This window comes from Cervus canadensis, chromosome 19, assembly GCF_019320065.1.
Source record: "Cervus canadensis isolate Bull #8, Minnesota chromosome 19, ASM1932006v1, whole genome shotgun sequence".
Lineage (NCBI taxonomy): Eukaryota > Metazoa > Chordata > Mammalia > Artiodactyla > Cervidae > Cervus > Cervus canadensis.
This window is the reverse complement of record NC_057404.1, coordinates 19,971,750-19,989,333: the sequence shown is the minus strand read 5'-3', so window position 1 is coordinate 19,989,333 and position 17,584 is coordinate 19,971,750. Positions and strand designations below refer to the sequence as shown.

Genomic DNA, 17,584 nt, shown 5'->3' with positions numbered 1-17,584 from the left:
AGAAAGTAATTCCAGGTGGAAGGACTTATCATATGTAAAGACTGGCAGATCAAGGGTCCTGAAAGTCCAAAATGCCTTTCAGTTGGGTTCAGGAGGAAAATTGCAGAATTTAAAGCTTGATCTCTATTTTTGGGGATGAGGAAAGGTTGAGGATAGAGATAATAAAGGGGACTGTTTAGTTTTTTATCTTAGTGTGCCTATCACATTAACAGAAATAAGGTATATGAGTGTGTACACTTGCATGTACAAAGCCTCCTCCAAACCCTTTCAGAGTCCTGCAAAATGCCCCCATTTTATAGATCATGATCACTTAAAGACCAAAAGGTAAGCCGGTCAGGGTCTTAGGTGTGTGTCTGCAGAGGCCACGTCTTTGGTACCACATCACTCTGATTTATTTCTGTTCTCTCACAGGGAAAGAGGGAAGTAGGAATGAGCTGGAGAAGAGGAGGGACAGGATCCAAGAAGAGGAAAGGCTACGTGAGGGTTTGGGGGAAGTCTAAGAGGAGACAGGACTTTCACCCGGCCAGGGTCCTTCTGGGCTCTGCCCTGCCGTCTGCTCCAGGACTGGACACGTGTGGTCCTCCCTGCGGTCACACTGCAGGGCTCTGCCGACACCAGCAGCCCGAGGCAGGCACTGATGTGCTTTCCTAGATTTTTCTGGACCATCTTCATTCTCCCCATTGCCCCCTTTACACCTGGCACTAGACAGGGCTCTTTTACTGGTAAGATCCAACAGCTGACAAGCCAGTCAGGCACAGTGCTGGCACCAAATCGGCTCTCAATGAACGTCATCACTAGGACTAAATGATCACAGTGGAGATGGCCGCTGGTGAGGCTAGAGGTCCTAACACAGAGGGTACGATCTGAGATGCCAGAGAAACATTTTTTGGTACCAGATGCATTGAACAGCGCAGGAGGCCACATGGCAAGCTGGGGGTGGAGTTCTCTGATCTATTTCATGGTGTTCCTTTACACGATCCTTCTCTGTGCCTCAGGCTTCACACCCATAAAAGCAAGGGCTCTCTGATTCAGACGCCCCTCCCGGCTCTGCGCATCCGTGACTCCATAGATCACCCAGATGCATTTGGAGGTGGTGGGATTTCCCGTGCTGCAGACTGGTGTGTGAGGAGAGTCACATGCTCAGACAGGATGGGGTCAAGGTCTTTCATTTCCAGAGGCAACAGCTCACACATTAGCATCTCGCTCTTTGTCTTGCTGGGGAGACTGGACGCAGCTTGTCGAGTTCAGGGGTAATGGGTGATCTCTGAGTTTCCATTGCCCTGATGAAACAAGTGGCTTCACCAGGCACAGCTAAGCTGATGGCACCCCTAAAACTGCCCGTCAAGGTTCCCCTTCTGGATCATTTCCAACGAACCACCTCGACTGCCCCTTGGTTTAACTTCACACCAGACAAGTTCGTGATGCACCCGCCACACCCATAAGGGCAAGGGGAGCTGGTCACTGAGGCCAGGTGTTTGGACCTTCTTCCATCTCCTTTCACAGGAACAGATAATGGAGATGCAGAAGTGGGCAGCATGCCATGTTATCTGGGTGCTAGCTATTTAACAACTTAATAGATTATTTTGATAGTTTATTACCAGAAGGGTGTGTGATGAGCACAGCCTCCAGAGACAAGTTCCTTGGGTGGAAATCCCGACTCTGCCGTTCCCAGCTGTGTGACCTGGACCTGGGTCCTTATCCTCATTGCCCGATCTGAAACACGGGGATCATGATATCCTCTCAGGTTTTGAGGGGTTTAAATGAGTTAATCCAGGTAAGGCACTTAGAATACTGCTCCACTGGTAACCATAAAGGGAAATGGTGTGGGGGATAAATGTGGAGTTCTGGATGGACATGTACACACTACTGTATTTAAAATAGATAATCAACAAGGACCTACTGGATAGAACAGAGAACTCTGCTCAATATTATATAACAACCTAAATGGGAAAAGAATTTTAAAAAGAATAAGTAATGTATAACTGAATCATTTTACTGTGCACTTGAAACTAATACAACATTGTCAATTATACTCCAATATAAAATAAAAATTTTTAAAAAAGCACTGCTCCATTAGCAACATTAGCCATTTTTAAAAAAAATTATCTGTAACATATGGGAGTGTGTGTGCTGCTTACTAAGTTGTTTCAGTTGTGTCTGACTCTTTGTGACCCTGTAGATTGTAGCCCACCAGACTCCTCTGCCCATGGGATTCTCCAGGCAAGAATACCAGAGTGGGTTGCCATGCCCTCCTCTAGGGAATCTTTCCAACCCAGGGATCGAATCCACGTCTCTTACATCTTTTGCATTGGCAGGTGGGTTCTTCCCCACTAGTGCCACCGGGAAAGCCCAACATATTGGAGACTTGTGGCCAATTATAAAGATTAATCCAACTCAGGTCTTGTTCTCTGGAAATCACAGGAGAAATTTACTGAAACCTCTTTCTCCTTCCAAGGTTTCACATAACTCAAGAGGAACCACGGAGGCAGGACGGGAGATACTGTGGCTGTCAAACCTCTCACCTTCCTATTGCAGGGGCTCCTAGAAGGATAGCTGTTTTGGAAATGTTTTTAAATTTAGTTTTTAACTGAGGTATCACCTACATACAGTAAAATGCAAATATATTAATATATTTACACCACCATGAACAAAATATGAAACATTTACCATCACCATGTACATTTCCCACATGCCTCACCCCAGGCAGGACACCTCTCCTCCAGGTACTCTCTCCTTTCTGACTTCTAATAACCATGTATTAGTTTCTCGTATCCTTGAGTTTCATAAAAATAGAATTTTATCTGTGGTATGCCAGTGAATGTTTGACAACAGGCTCTCCAAAATAAACACATTTTTTAAAAAGCCTGATTTGTAGCCCATTTCCCTGGCAATCACCATCACTGATTTGAAGTCATCATGGTGAGGTCCTTGAACAGAGAGTTGGGAATAGATGTACAGTAGACCACAATTCTATAGTTTTTCCACCATATAGATACAACAGGTCTGAATAGATAGATAATCACATCAGTTCAGTTCAGTTCAGTTCATTCGCTCAGTCGTGTCCGACTCTTTGTGACCCCATGAATCGCAGCACGCCAGGCCTCCCTGTCCATCACCAACTCCCAGAGTTTACTCAAACCCATGCCCATTGAGTCGGTGATGCCATCCAACCATCTCATCCTCTGTCGTCCCCTTCTCCTCCTGCCCCCAATCCCTCCCAGCATCAGGGTCTTTTCCAATGAGCATAGATAATGGTAAAAGTGTAGTAAAAGAATTAGGGAGTGTTGGGAGTATCAGGAGTTAGAGTTCTGAGTTTTTATAATCTTTGTCTTAAATATAATTTACCTAGTTGTGTATTTATATAATTTATTTTTTAATAAAGGTTGCATTTAATAGTCAGCTGGCAAAATTCCTGAAAACATAACAATCAGTTCTCATGAGCTATTATGAGCTGTCTCCTGCTCACTACTGTACCATATGCTATATACTAATCTTTTGTGTCTGGCTTCTTTCATTCAACATAATATCCATGAATTTCATCCCTGTCACTCTGTGTATCAGTCTTTTATTCTTTTTTTTTGTATTGGTGTGTAGCATTTTATTCCATGGATATACCATAGTTTACTTCTTCACTTCCTGGTGGATGGTTGTTGGGTTACTTCCTGTTTTCAGCTACTAATTAGTAAACTGCTACTATCACTCATGGACGTACACTTTAATGGAAATATGCACTCATTTCTCTTGGATATATACCTTGGAGTGGATTTTCTGGGTCTCAGATAAGCATGTTTGTTTTCGGTGCATTAGGTCAAACTGGTTCAAGTGGTTGAACCAGTTCAACCTTCCATCTGCGACACTGGAGCGTTCCATTGCTCCTCTTGCTTTGCCAACACTTGGTATCATCAGCCTTGAAAATTTTAGCCATTCTGGTAGATGTGTAGGAATTAATTATATCATAAGGATTTTGTTTCCCTTATAAGTAATGGTATTGAGTTGCTATTGGATTTCTACTGTTGTTTACTCCTCAGAGAAGTGAAAGTTGCTCAGCTGTGTCCGACTCTTTGTGACCCCATGGCCTATACAATCCATGGAATTCTCCAGGACAGAATACTGGAGTGGGTAGCCTTTCCCTTCTCCCTTCCCAACCCAGGTCTCTCGCATTGCAGGCAGATTCTTTAGCAGCTGAGCCACAAGGGAAGCCCACTCCTCAGTTAAAAAGTCATAAATAAATTCAGTTTTGGAAATTGTTCCTGGGATTAATGGTGATCTTATTCAGCTTTGCCAGACACAGTGGCTGCTATTCTAGAATCTAGGTTCTTTCTTAGGAAAGTTAGCATTGGATATCTGTTAACACCCCAAAGGGGCTATTTGTGACCAGAGTGGTAGATCCTTAAGGCCAAATTACAGTGGTTCCTGATGGCCCATGAATCCCCTCAGAACATGTCTTGAAAAGAAAGGAACTTCCAGGCAGCAGAGTGCTGCCCTGGAAGGCACATGGGATTTAGAAGTAGATGACCCAATGTTCTAATTCTATTTCTGTCCTTTTTTTTAGCCACAGGACTTATAACCTTATAATCCTCAATTTGCTCTGAGTCCAATAGGGTCTGAGCTGTTGAGGGGTTCTGACGATGCATGGAGAACTTATGTAAAACAGTGGGTAGATTTTACTTCTAAGTAGTTCTTCGGGGGTCAGCAGAGGGTGTCCATGGAGAATGGGAAGAGCAGATGACCCGAGGTTTCAAACACACTGTGTCCTCCAGAAAGATGAACTCTAGTGGCTTGATTTTGGCAAGTGCTCAAAAACAATAGAAAGTTTGACTTATGTTTTAATTCTAAAAATCATAAATGCTAAGTGAAGGAAATCTGGGAAACACAAGGAAGAATAAAAAAAGAAGAAAAACATTATCCACAATCCCATTTCTGAAGTCGATTATTGTTAATATTATACATGCACACATCTGTTTCCACTTAGCCTTGTAATATGCTATTTGCAACTCCTTCATATCATGTTTTTAATGGTTGTGTTGCATTCCATTTTGGTGAATACATAAAAATTTCTTTAACCACAAGATGGTGTTTTTCACCTGCTCTCCACTTAATATCTTCTGGATACTTTAAGATTTCTCAATTTTGCACTGTTTAACGTGCCAGAACTTGCCTACTTACCACTTTTTGAACATTAAATCTCCCACCAGGAACAGGACTATCTGACTAGCAGTTATTTGTGGACAAAAAAGCAACTTTGAGAGTGAACAGGGAAAGAACACAAAAGTCTCAAAGTGAGACTTTACATTTCTAAAATATATAATAATGTTAGTTCATTATCCCTTTATCATTCATTCTATTTCCTCTCATTTTTTTTAAGGCAAGATATTTCTCTCTTCTTGACTTAGCTCTGCTGCTTATCTGCTGAGAGACCTTACGCCAGTGACCTGTGCTCCCCAGGCCTTTGTTTTCCCATCTATAAAGCGGCTAACAAGGTTATTCAAGGCTGTTGTGACAACTATACCTAATTAAGGACCTGGACACCTTTTCTCACCTGCCCTTAAGCAGCCAAGAACCAAGGCAAGCACTAATGAATTAGGTTTATAAAAGCAGTTTTGCTGATGAGTGGAGAAAGATTCAGAAAACACAGCTAGTGGAGAGTAGGGTCACTCATTAGATCAGAGCGGGGGCTAGAAGAGCAGGGATCTTGGTTCCTTCCACTGGTCTGAAGTGCCTCTTGTAGGTCGTTTCTCCTGCGGAGTTCAGAAGGCTGTGCAAATGTTTCTCACTCTATTCTGTGCCCTTGTGTGAGGAGGTCAAACATAATTTGAATGTCAGAACTGCCCTTAGCAAAATGACACTTGAGATTCTTGATTTTTTCCCCTATTGCTTTCCCAGTGTTTCTTCACTTCAAGAAGTTTTTGTTCTGTCTAGCTGTTGCTTTCCAATTCCTTCTAATGTTTTTCCCTAAGCAGGAAGGCAGTGGCCCCTCTGAGGTCCCCAACACTAATGATGTCACATCAGTGACTTCCAGGGACCATTAGGCAACCAGTCCATAACATAGACATCCTTGCTGCCAGCGGGACATGGCATATGGAGGAAGGGGGAGCCATTCTCCCCTGCTGCTCTGACGGTCGTCACTATGCTAGAGACAGAGGAGGCCTTGTTAATGGCAGCTCCTACCTGACACCTGGGCTTCCTAGGAAGATGAATGTTCTCTTTAACATGGGAAAACAGAAGCCTAGGACATGTCTTGGTACTCACTCCCCCTTGCCTCTGCTGCCCGTATTTCTGCCACTCTATTTGAAGGATTTCTCCCTTTCTACCATTAAGCACACTTAATCGCCCAGCACATTGCAGAGACCTGAATTTCCTTGGTGTGTGGATCCATTTGACAGCTCGAAGGCATTGGGAAATGATACCTTCCTCTCTGTCACCTTCTGCACGGTGAGGTCCACACTGTCTAACCTTCTTCGCTTCTTAACTCACTTCTTCATCCACGGCCAGGGATCATGGTGTCAGCCGATCCACTGGTCACTCTTCTGTCCACAGCCCAGGCACCTGCTTTCCCTCCAGCCTGGGGTGCCTTTGTCTGTCCCTCCCTCTTGAAAATTTCCACTTCTGAGTATCCCTAGTTTGCAAACACTCCTCCTTCCTCTTGTGTTTTTGGCAGATCATCTGCACTCCCCTTTGTGAATTGCTCTTTTCTATGTTCATTCTTTATATCACTGGTTTTCAAACTATTTTATTTTTTTGCAGCGGAAACTTTTTTAACAAGTGAAATTTATGTATACCTAAGCCTCATGTAAAGAGCATAAAATCACAACTGCTGTGGTTGAAACAGAGGTGGTGGTCCTGGGAGCTAGTGGTGATTTGTTCCCTGGTCTCCTTCCCTGGATGCCCTGAAGGGACCTCTCTAGACCCTGGCACTCTGGGAAGTACAGTGTGTGAACCACACCCTTGAATGCTAGGTTTTCCAGACTTGGCCTCTTCATCTCTCCCTCTACTTATTTTCACTGGATAGTCTCATCCTTCCAAGAGTAAAACATCACTTACTCTCCTTCCTCCAAATGTGGTGAGTGCAGAGGACAGTGAGGAACATCCGATAATTGAGACATGAGACACAGGAGACAGGGAAGAAAAAGTCAGCTTCATTACTATCTTTAAATCTATAGCCAAATGGGCTTGCTTTCTTCCCAGTTAACTTACTCACCAGTCCTGGTCTTCACTGGACATTTACAAGCATTTCTGCCTGGCTGGAGAGCTGTCCAGAATTCTTCCAAAGGAGAAGGTAGAAGGGGTAATGCTCTCTCAAAGGCGTCAGAAAAAAAGTCACTTCTCCCAAGGGGAAGAGGCTGGAGGGGGTGAAAACAGAGACGGGGCATGTTACCCTCCGTCGAAAAGAGTGGTGCTGTTCCGTGGTGCTTTGTAATTTATGGGGTACTAACACATATAATGGATAGGGGCCAGTGATGCTAGGCATGGCCATACATGGACCCATTCTCTGTAGTAAAGAACTTGCCTAATTCTGCATAAATCTCCAGTGTTCCACCAGACATTCTTGTAGGTGAATGATGATTCTAATTAGCCACATCTGGACCAAGACTCTGTCTTTCCAAAAGGAAGTACTTTTACAGAGTTTTGATAGACATTTTATACTAAATGGGGCTTGAGTGTTGACTATCCTTAGGTGGATTGAGAACTTAGATGAAGATTGCTAATATTTCATAAAATTATGTCACTGATGACAATGACTCATAGTATTTTCATCACTGATACAATATTTTCATTGTCACCACTGTATCAGCCAGTATCTGTGTCTGTCGAATTCTCCTTGTTTCCACATGTGAGTACAAGCAGCTGATGGCTCCGTTTTGGCTTCTGCTAATTTGCGCCCAAATATTTACATACTAAAATGTATCTTATAAATTTTATTTAGTAGCATTTATTTAAGTACTTACTTAAAAATTACCCTCTTTTTATCCCTAACATGACAGTTGACAGTGAAAAAAAGTAAAAGTACTTATTCGACTGTTTGCAACCCCATGGTCTGTAACCCAGCAGGCACTTCTGCCCATGGAATTCTCCAAGCAAGAATACTGGAGTGGGTAGCCATTCCCTTCTCCAGGGGATCTTACTGACCCAGGGATCAAACCCAGGTCTCTTATGCTGCAGATAGATTCTTCATCATCTCAGCCACCAGGGAAGCCTAACATTACAATTAGGGCAATCAATTTTTTTTCCTTAAGTAGGTTATATTATCTGTGCATTCTGTATCAAAATAGGAAAGGCAGTGTTACAAATAATTTCTTATAAAAATGAGGTACTGGGTCTGTACTGGCCTAGTGCAGGGTGCTCATGGAAACATGGAAACATGAGGTCAGAAAAATGGAGTCCTCTTCCACAGGGTGATTTGTTTAAAAATTCAGATTCCAAGGCCCCATCCAAAGAGGACTGCACCAAAGCTCTCAGGAGAAAGACCAAGCTTCTTCCCATGCTTAGAGGTCTCTCTACGATGCAGCCTCTGCCTGACTCTTCACATCCTATGCTCCAGGCTGGCTTGGATGCAGCAAGTTCTCTGAAGGTGCCAAGCTCTCTCCCTCCTCCTGGACTTGGCACTCCCTATGCCTCCCTGGTGGATCATTGGTAAAGAATCCTTCTGCCAATTCAGGAGACGTGGGTTCAGTCCTTGGGTTGGGAAGATCCTCTGGAAGAGGGCTTGGCAACCCCCTCCAGTATTCTTGCCTGGAGAATCCCATGGACAGAGGAGCCTTGCGGGCACTAGTCCATAGTGTCGTGAAGAGTCAGACACGACTGAGCAACTAAACAACAACAATGCCTCCATGACTTCTCTGAGAAGCATCTCTGACACCCCAGGGTGAAGCAAGAGTCCCTCCTCTAGGCTACATGTCTCACCTTATGTTGGCTTCTCTTTGCTGCCTCAAGCTCTTAAGTTCCACCAGGGGAAAGACCCTATCCCTTTGACTTCTGAAGTCCTAGTGCCTGGCCTAGGTTCAAGCCTAAGAGAAGCGTCCTTTTTCTTGCTGCCCAGGACAGGGATGGGGACATAGATCATCACACCGGAACAAACAGCATTTACTTGATAAGCTGTAAATCTCCAGTCCATCAGGCACTCATGGGGTCAGATGGTGGAATCCGCCCCATCAAAGCCAAGGTAAAATAAAGGTCTTGGAGAAGAAGGAAAACTTTCCTCCGAAGATCATCTTGGGAGACAGTATCTTTTATTCTTTAGTGTCTCTGCCAGAAAAATCAATTCTTAAATTATGCATTGAGTCATTTTGAAAGCAATCTTCCTACAGTGCAAAGCTTTATCAAAGTTGACATTATTCCTGCTATCAGAGCAGATTAGTTTCATAATTTAATACTTAATCTGTCCACAAAGCATAGTGATGAAGTTGTTGCTGCTTCCTGGGTACTGAGGGGAATCGAAGGCCTTTTGGATGAGTTTTACTCTCCCAATACCTTATCAAGTGAATGAAACTTGAAAGTAATAAAAAGAGACTCATGAAATGATGCTCATTGTGGTTTACGGCTCTAATCCCTTAATTATCAGCAGATTAACGGCCTTCCCTGACTTCCTTTTGACTTTCTTCTTCCCACCGAGTGACAGGGTGCAATCATTTATCAGGAGACCCTGGAGAGAACCTGAGAGGTTGTTTTCGCCTGTCAGTCAGAGCAGGGGGTTAAAGGGCATGAAACTGGAGCCAGTACACTGAGTTCATTAGCTGAAGGCCTTGAGGAGGACCCTGCACCTTTCTGCACCTTGCTTTCCTGATAAGTTAGGAGTGGGAATGCCTGCTTTGCAGAGTTGTTGGGCAGATTGAACGAGAGGTAACTGAATGGCCCCTGAAAGAAAGGAGTTGTTCGATAAAGGGTAGCTCCCGCTCCACGGGGACGCACGTCTGCCGGGCTTGCTCTCCTGCTCTATAAGTGTTATCCTCAGCCTTGGGTCACAGTGGAACACCTCATTCCTTCACTTTCTTCTTCTTTTGACTCTTTCAGCTGCACTGCACAGCATGCAGGATCCCCGACCAGAGACCAGGGATCAAACATGTGCCCTCTGTAGTGGAAGTGTGGTCTCAACCACTGGACCACCAGGGAAGCCCCTTATTTCTTCTTTTAATTAGGTCCTTCAGGTAGAATTTGAGTTCTCTTCAGAAGGTCTCTAGGGTGTTAACTGCATATTTATCTCAACAGGATTAGAGAGATTATGGTGATTAATAAAAACCATGCATTGGGCTCAAAGGGCAGCAGAGCCAAGGAGAGATGTCTGTGCGGAGACCTGGAATTGTGGGAGAGATTGAGCTTCACCATTTATAAAGATTCCAGTTCTCTTTACAGTGAGAACCACCTCCATAATTTGCCAGGCCTCAATGCACTATTAGCATTTTTGTTGACTAGGATTATCTCGAGTTATCCAGTGCCACAGGCCAGGATGAGAGATCTTCCCTGTGGATTATCAGCAACATGAGGACAGAGTCTGCATCAGTCTCTGCATTTTGTGTCCCCTGACAATGCCTGATGCCAGTTCAAATACAACTGTTGAATGAACGAATGAATCTATCTATCCATTCATGGAATCGTAGTATTGAAACTGACTTGTTCTTAGGACTTCCCTTGTGGTCCTGTGGTTATGATTCCACCTTCCAATATAGGGCACACAGGTTTGATCCTTGGTTGGGGATTAAGATCCCACATGCTGTGCAGTATGGCAAAAATAAATTTTTTTTTTACTTGTTCTTTAGTCATCGTTCATCAATGATTTTGTATTCTCCAAAGCTTTTGGTAGCTTGGAGAATTTCCCATGTGTTAATCTGATGATGGCTGGTAAAACTACTTTATTTGGGGAGCCATCTAATAACCTCAGATATGCAGATGACACCACCCTTATGGCAGAAAGTGAAGAAGAACTAAAGGGTCTCTTGATGAAAGTGAAAGAGGAGAGTGAAAAAGTTGGCTTAAAACTCAACATTCAGAAAACTAAGATCATGGCATCTGGTCCCATTCTTCATGGCAAATAGATGGGGAAACAGTGGAAACAGTGGCTGATTTTTCTGGGCTCCAAAATCACTGCACATGGTGATTGCAGCCATGAAATTAAAAGATGCTTACTCCTTGGAAGGAAAGTTATGACCAACCTAGATAGCATATTAAAAAGCAGAGACATTACTTTGTCAACAAAGGTCCATCTAGTCAGGGCTATGGTTTTTCCAGTGATCATGTATGGAAGTGAGAGTTGGACTATAAAGAAAGTCGAGTTCTGAAGAATTGATGCTTTTGAACTGTGGTGTTGGAGAAGACTCTTGAGAGTCCCTTGGACTGCAAGGAGATCCAACCAGTCCATCCCAAAGGAGATCAGTCCTGGGTGTTCATTGGAAGAACTGATGCTGAAGCTGAAACTCTAGTACTTTGGCCACCTCATGCAAAGAGCTGACTCACTGGAAAAGACCCTGATGCTGGGAAAGATTGAAGGCAGGAGGAGAAGGGGACGACAGAGGATGAGATGGTTGGATGGCATCACCGACTCAATGGACATGGGCTTGGGTGGATTCCAGGAGTTGGTGATGGACAGGGAGGCCTGGCGTGCTGCAGTTTGTGGGGTCACAAAGAGTCAGACATGACTGAGCGACTGAACTGAACTGAACTACATACTGAGGGCTTCCCTGATGGCTAGGCAGGTAAAGAATCTGCCTGTTGTTTTACAAAACAGGAGACACAGGAGATACACGTTCGATCCCTAGGTTAGAAAGATCCCCTGAAGGAGGAAATGGCAATGTACTCCAGTATTCTTGCCTGAAAAATTCCATGGATAGAGGAGCCAGACCAGCGACAGTCCAGAAGGTGGCAAAGAGTCGGACATGGCTGAGCAACTAAGTATATTACATACAGAACTCAATTCATTTCTGCTTTGATGTATTTCACAGGTCAGTCTTGATAAGACAGTTAGGGGAGATGCAGGAAAATGCATGCTCGTGAGAAAGTCAATTAAAGCCTCAGTGGATATGAAGTAATTAGCCTCCAACTAAAAAAAAAAAAAAAAAAAAAGCCTCAGTGGAAAGTATTTAATGACCTGTAGTAATTCTGAAGTATGAGGGCAAAGTTTCACGTCTCTACCTTTCTGGAGCCATTGCTTGATTTTCCAACTTTCTCAGTGCTTTTGCAATAGGTTTTTGTTGCTGTCATAAATGCTGAAATTCCTTGTGAAATATTGGCCACTCAGATAACTCTTTAAAGCACTTTGGTAAATAAGAAAATCTGAGAAGTGTTCCTTTGTGTTGATTTTACCAGATATATCCCTTGGGAAGGCACTGGGTGGAATTGAAATAGCTAGGGAATCAAATATAGAGTGGCTGGAACAACGTTATTATTATTGCCAGTTCTAAAGTACTGTGGTTGTTTTCAATTGAAATACTATAGGAACATCTCAGTTAACTGGACATCAGCCTTCCTGGAACTTTTAGTAATTTGATGAAATGCAACACAACAGTAGAACTTAAGCAAGTTCCCATAAGGGTATAGAGCTCTGCTCTATGTTCTGTGCTTCATTTTGCACATTACTATCATCAATATCTACCCACAGTATTGAATAATGAGGAGTAATCTGAAGCTGAAACTCCAATACTTTGGCCACCTCATGCCAAGAGTTGACCCATTGGAAAAGACCCTGATGCTGGGAGGGATTGAGGGCAGGAGGAGAAGGGGATGACAGATGATGAGATGGCTGGATGGCATCACTGACTCGATGGACATGAGTTTGAGTAAACTCCGGGAGTTGGTGATGGACAGGGAGGCCTGGCATGCTGCGATTCATGGGGTCGCAAAGAGTCAGACATGACTGAGCGACTGAACTGAACTGAATATGAACCAGGGGGGTCTTGAGGCTCTATAACTTCCCCAGAGAACTTTCTGCTATGATGGAAATATTCTCCAATGGCACTGTCCAAGGCAGTACCTGTGCTTACTGGGCACTGGAAACATGGCTAGTGACTGAGGAACTGAAATTTTAATTAAATTAAATGTAAATTTAATATGCTTTTGTAGTTCATGAGCATGATGATTGGGTGTTCACGCTGCTGCGTGACATGTGCCTCCCTCCAAACCTTGTTACGACATCGGCACATTACCTGTCTGACGTAAAAAAATAAAAATAAAAAAATAAAAATAAAAAGATAAATGTAAATTTAATTATTGGAAAGCCCAATTGTATAAAATTTTGAGTCAGTCAATGATGCATTTTCTATTATGGGATATTTTTACAGATTCAGAAAGTTACAGAAGGTGTTATAAACCATCAACTGGAATATACACATAGTTAACCTTTTGCTGTATTTGCTTTAGAGATTTTTAAAGAAATAAAATATTAAAGATACAGTTGAAGTTTTCTTAGAATTCCTCCCCCCCATTACCAGAAGCATGTGTATCCTTCCCATCCATGTTTTTATAGTTTAACTATTTATCAACACATGTGGCCTTCTTTAAGTGTTTAAACAACTTAAACAGATGGCATTAAACTGTAAATACTGTATAAAACTTGCCTTTATCATTTATTAATATGCTTTTGAGCCCTATGCATGTTGATACATGAAAATTGGCTTCATACATAAATCAGTCTCATTCATTCTTAACTCTTCTAGAAAGTTTCAGTTTATAAATATACCACAATGTATCTATCTAGTCTCCAAAGGATGGTAACTTTGGGTTGTTTCTAACTTTTTTCTTTTGCAAGCAATACTGTGATGAACCACCTAGCATATTTTTTCTTGGGCATATGTAGGAGGGTTTCTCTACAGTCATTTGTATTTGCTATGATTACTGATAACTGTAGACTTGATTTTACTAGCTTAATTTATGTTTTTGTTTCTATTTATCATATTTTTTCTTTGCTTCTCCACCTACCTCTTTTCCTTTCACCTGTTTAGAAGTTATACATACAATTCTATTCACTTGGTGGTTAATTGTTAGCCAGCATGATTAAAGACAATATCACTCTATATCTCTAATATGTCTATTATTTTTTCCTTTTTTTTTCAGACAATACAAGGAACTCAGAGTTCTTTAACTTCTAAAACCTTCTCACAGCTTCTATGTTATTGTTGGGTAATATATTGCATGCTTAGTTGCTCAGTCACGAGCAACTCTTTGCAACCCTTTGGACTGTAGCCTGCCTGGCTCATCTGTCCATGGGACTTTTCAGGCAAGAATACTAGACTGGGTTGCCATTTCTTCTTCCAGTGGATCTTCCCCACCCAGGGATCAAACCTGCATATCATGTTTTGCCTGCATTGCAGGTGGATTCTTTACCCGCTGAGTCACTGGGGAAGCCTGGGTAATATTTTAGTTCCTTCTCGAAAAAAAAAAAAAACACCTCCCAGTTGGTCATCATTATTGTTATAATTTTACAGTCAGTATTATTTAGATGTATTAACTTTTTTTTATCAGTTCCTTGCCTTACCATTGCTTTTTTGCATCTCACCCCTTTCTTCTGGGTTGAGTTTCTTTCTTGCTAAGATGTCACCTTTGGTATTACTTTAGTAAAGGAATGTTATGGTAAATTATTTTAGACATAAAAATCTGAAATATATGTTTTATGACTAAAATACCTTTGTCTACTCTCTCATGTATAATAATTTGACCTGGACTCCTAGTGGAATCTCCTATTAGCTCTCTCCTTTCTCTGGGACTCATTAAATGTATGCTGAACCTTTTCATTCTAAACTGTGCATCTCTTTATTTCTTTCATACTCTCTACCTCTTTATTGCTGTCATTGGATGCTTTCCTCAAATCAATCATTTGATTCACTAGTTCTCTCTTCAGATGAGTGTCTATTGAATTTTTAATTTTAATGACTGTTTTTTTTTAATTTCCGTGAGTTCAGTTGAATTTCTTAAAAATGTTTCACTCTCCCTTCCTCAGTGTCATGTTCCTTCATTTTATTTTCTTTCTTACTTTCATAGTTTTATTCATTCATATTATTGCAATATACTATACTGAGTGCTATGTTTTTAAGATCTCTTTGGGATTGCTTCATATTTGTAGTTTTTGGTTCCGAATTTTTGTTGCATTTGTTGTGTTTGCTGATTTTCTCCCAACACTTATTTACTTCATGTGATTAGTAAATTTTTTGATGAACTTATCTTCAGTGGGAGTGGTTTTCCATGAAACACATGTACTTGGTCGGGATTTTATGGAGCCCAGACCATTTTTATGGTAGTTTCTCTGACTGGGTTTTTATATCTCATTGGTAGTGTGGATTCAGATCAGATGCTTGTGCGTGTGGCCAAGTGTTGCTGCTCTGCTCTTTTTAGAGTGATGCTTTTACTTATCATGGCCCTGAAAGATTGTCAGATTCCTTTTGTGCATACCTGGCCAATAAAAGGACTTCTGCTGCTGCCTGTTTCAGAGACTTCATGGTTTCTGTGTTTACTTGGGAGTGGGCTCAGTTCCAGCTCCTCATCTCTTATGGGCTGAGATCCCGGGTAGTTATTTCGTCAGCAGTCTCTGTGATATGTACCTGGTTCCAATACCCACATGGACTGTTTCCTTTTAGCAAAAGGAAGGAAAAACAAAAATGTATCTTATAAAGAGGTTCCCAACCTCATTTGTAATCAGGGATATTCAAAACACAACCAGAGGGAGATACCATTTTATTTTCCCAATAATGGCAAAAATTCCCGGGACAACCTGATAATACCAAGCATTAGCAAGGATGTGGAGAATCAATGACACCGTTCTTTGCTGATGGGAGTGTTAATTAGTGCAACTGCTTCAGGTAACAGTTTGGTATTACCTAGCAAAATAGAGAAATTCTATTATTTGCCCTTCTAGAGAAATTCTTAGACATGTACATATGTAACTTGGACGAGAATGGTTACACTAGGACGGATCAAAACACCCCCAACTGGAATCAACACAAATGTTTGAAAAAGTGGAATACATTTTATATTCTTCTTACAATGGCATTTCATGCAGCAATAAAAATGAATGTAATTGACATCTGGCATGACAACACAGAAATATCCTACAGTCAGAATATGAGTGACAGAAGCAAGTCACAAAGGACGTGTAAAAAAGGATGTGTCATTTACATAAAGTGCAAAAGCAGATAGAATAAACTGTATTCCCATCCAATCAGTCTATCTGTATTCCTCTCTCCTTCTGTCTCTCCCCACTTCCATCTTGAGAAGACCTTGGGCAAGATTTTCATTTGCCAGCACTTGAGTGGTACTTACCCTGTGTGCTTCTGGTTCCATTTGTTCATACATTAATTCAACAAACATTGAGTGCCAACTGCATGCAAAGCCCTGCTCTTGGTGCTGATGGCAAAGCAGACAAAAATCTTGCTTCCAACACGGAGCTAATGGTTTTGGGGGTGGGTGAGGGTAAGGAGGAGACAGTAAAGTAAAATAATCATGTAAATTGTATGGTATAATAGAGGGTGATAAGAGCTATTTGTTGCTGTTTAGTCGCTAAATTGTGCCCAACTCTTGGAGACACCATGGACTATATAGCACGTCAGGCTGCCCTATCCTTCACTACCTCCTGCAGTTTGCTCAAGTTCATGTCTCTTGATTCAGTGATGCCATCCAATGCCATCAACCATCTCATTCTCTGTTGTCCCCTTCTCCTCCTGCCTTCAATCTTTCCCAGCATCGGGGTCTTTTCCAATGAGCCGACTCTTTGCATCAGATGGCCAAAGTATTGGAGCTTCAGCTTCAGCATCAGTCCTTCCAATGAATATTCAGGGTTGATTTCCTCTGGATTGACTGAATTGATCTCTGTGCTGTCCAAAGGACCCTCAAGAGTCTTCTCCAGCACCACAATTTGAAAACATCAATTCTTTGGCGCTCAGCCGTCTTTATGGTCCAACTCTCATATCCATACATGACTACAGGGAAAACCATAGCTTTGACTATATGGACCTTTGTCAGCAAAGTGATGTCTCTGCTTATTAATATGCTGTCTAATAAAGTCAGGAGAAGTTATGGTCTTAAATGGGTGATCAGGGAAGAACTCTTTGTGAAGGCAATATTTAAACAAAGTCTTGAAGAAGTTAAGAAGCTAGTTATGTCAACATCTAGGAGGAAATCTTTCCAGATAGAGGGAAGGACAAGTGCAAATGTCCTGAGGAACTTCTTTATCAATCATCATTTTAGAATCTTATCAACATTAACTCTAAAAACCTTTAAATTTCCTTTCAGTGTTGGATGGTTCTTGTCACAAGTATGAGATTCATATTGTGTTTACAACCAAAAGGGAAACTTCCTGTAATTGTGAGTCTGTCATTGTGAGTGTGCATGACAGAATAATTTGGAGTAATGGAAGACTTGAAATCACATTTTGTTATTTTGTTAATCAGTTCCTTTCAGCCAGTATAAATTACCATACAGAGCAACAACGTGAGACTCTGGCTGACCCAGGTTTGAACTTGAGCTCTGCCACTCTGGGGACTGGAGCCATTTACCTGATCTCCAGGCATAAAAAGATGAAATAATACCCATCCGAAGCATCTTTGTGAAGACTGGGTGAAAATATAAATTCAAGTCTTTGTGTCCTTCAATCAAATTAAAATGTTTTCTC

General features: G+C 41.9%; 1 non-coding gene across 1 annotated transcript; it reads left to right on the top strand.

Moving 5' to 3' along the window:
* The first annotated feature begins 13,035 nt into the window (after nt 1-13,035).
* On the top strand, nt 13,036-13,140 carry LOC122422417. Its single transcript, XR_006263823.1, has one exon. It is a non-coding gene; the product is annotated as a small nucleolar RNA U13 (small nucleolar RNA).
* Nucleotides 13,141-17,584: the final 4,444 nt, after the last annotated feature.